The sequence below is a fragment of the Cyanistes caeruleus genome, chromosome 3 (assembly GCF_971803275.1).
Source record: "Cyanistes caeruleus chromosome 3, bCyaCae1.hap1.1, whole genome shotgun sequence".
Lineage (NCBI taxonomy): Eukaryota > Metazoa > Chordata > Aves > Passeriformes > Paridae > Cyanistes > Cyanistes caeruleus.
In genome coordinates, this window is record NC_141703.1 from 103,851,723 (window position 1) to 103,853,675 (window position 1,953).

General features: G+C 67.0%; 1 protein-coding gene across 6 annotated transcripts in view; it reads left to right on the top strand.

Moving 5' to 3' along the window:
* Positions 1–438: 438 nt before the first annotated feature.
* Positions 439–1,953, top strand: part of NRIP1 (nuclear receptor interacting protein 1) — a 72,063-nt gene continuing 70,548 nt past the window's right edge. Inside the window, exon 1 of one of the 6 annotated variants that reach the window (XM_086883488.1) lies at positions 439–787. The gene's annotated coding sequence lies outside the window, so the exon portion shown is untranslated. Of the gene's footprint in view, positions 788–964; positions 1,051–1,493; positions 1,633–1,953 lie in introns of those variants that run through there. The other 5 variants (XM_086883491.1, XM_086883489.1, XM_086883492.1 and 2 more) reach the window with 5 other exon arrangements.

The window sequence follows — 1,953 nt, forward strand, 5'->3', positions numbered from 1 at the left end:
GAGCCGGCGCTGGGGCGGGCGGGGGCAGCGCCACCTGGGAGCAGCCGCAGGTGCCGGGACCGCTGCCCTCCCCTGCCGCCGACCGCTGCCGGGAGCATCCCGGCTTTCCCTTCAAAACAGCAGTAAAAACAATAACAATAATAATAATAATAATAATGAGTGGTAGTATTGAAGTTTCCAGCGCGTGTTTTTTCGGAGGAAAGGCTGAAAACATAAGCCCTAAAGCGACAAGTACCGGTAACACTAGAAGCGCCCTCCCCCACTATTATTCCAAAGCAGCCGAAGGGGGAAAGGAAAAAGAAAAAAAAAAAAAAAAAACAAAACAAGAAGAAAGTGTTATTTTTAAGCCACTGCCGTGTTCATTAGATGCGGGTGCTGTCGCTCGTAAGTTTGTTTCCCGGGGGCTGCGCGATTTGCGCAGATTGATGAGGGAGGGCAGGAGGTGATGGGACTCGCGGACGTGCGGCGGGGCCGCCCTGCCTTGCCCCGGCCTGGCCTGGCCCGGCCGCGCCGGGCGGGGCGGGGCGGGGGCGCATCCCCGAATGCCCGCATGCCGCCCTGCCTCCTGCCGCCCTCCCCGCGCCGGGGGTTACCAAAGGGTTAAGAAACTTGGCTGGAGAGATGAATGGCGCGGCGCGGGGAGGGGCCGGGCTGCGCCGCGGCGGGCGAGGTGGAAGGCGGAGAGGGAGGATCGCGGCTGCGGGTTAGGCTTTGAAAGTCAGCCTCGCAGGCATTGCAGCAGAGCCCCGAGCCGCGGAGAGCAGCGCAGCGGAGCTCGGCTCGCCCTGTATGTGCGCGGGGATGCGCGGGGCGGGGGGGGACGCGCGGACTCGGGGGTGGCGGGAGGCGGCGCGTCCTGCCCTGTCCAGCCGCGTCCTGTCCTCCAGCCGCGGGGACCCCTCCGCCCGCCCGGGCTCCGCCGGCCGCCGCTGCCCCGGAGCTCAGCGCCGGCACCGGCCGCGGCACCGGGGCTGCGTGCGCGGCGGCCGCGGCCGGAGCGGCTCCGGGGCTTCGGGCAGCCGGCCCGGGAGGAGCCGCGGCGGCTGCGGGGTGAGTGCGGCGCTGTTCCGCCGGGGAAATGGCCGAGCGGGGCGGGCCGGGGCCGCGCTGCCGGGCGGCGGCACCGGGGAACAATGCCGGGGTGAGCCCGGCGCGGCGGCGGCGCCCGCCCCGCGGCACCTCCGGCGCGGACGGAAAGTTTGCCCGGCCGCGGTGGGTTTGGGGGAGCCGCCGGAACGGAAAAGTTACTAGTCCGTCCCCCCCGGGACCCGCGAGTGTTTCGCCGGGCGCCGACCGCACGCCCGGCCCCCCCCCCCCCTTTGGCAGGGACCCCGCGCTGCCCCCCCCGGAGCGGGCGATCCCCGGGGCCGCTGGCTCGGTGCGCAGCGGCTGCGGCGGCGCGGACACACGGCCTCGCTCCCGGGGCTGCGGGCAAGGCCACGCCGCCCCCGCCGCCTCCCCGGCCCTGGCGCTGCCCGCCCGCCGCCACCTGCGGGCCCGCAGCCAGCCCGGGGCTGCCGCCGCCGGCCCCGCTCGGCCGCGGCTCGGGCTCGGCTCCCTGCGCCCCCCAAAGATGCCTTCTCATCGCCTCGGGCTCCTTAGGGACGTCGCTGTTTCCCTTCTAGACTAAAGGTTACTTTTCCAGACGTGGTGTTTGTTTTTTTTTTTTTTGGTGGCTTTTTTTTTTTTTTTTTAATGTCCGCGAAGCCCTCTAAAGGTTAATTTTAGTATTTTTTTCTTCCCCCCACTTCTACCCTCCGCTTTTCCCTACGGATCACGTTGTTGGAGGCCTTTTTTCCTAAGTGTCAGTGGGTGATTAAGTTGGAGGGTATTGAAACCTAAGGAAACGTAATATGGGCAAAACGGGGGGCAGCGTTGTAGCGAGCAGACAACCTTGTGTCTGTGCGGCACCTTTCTTCTTCTCGCTTGTGTATTCTGGTGATTTACTGGGCT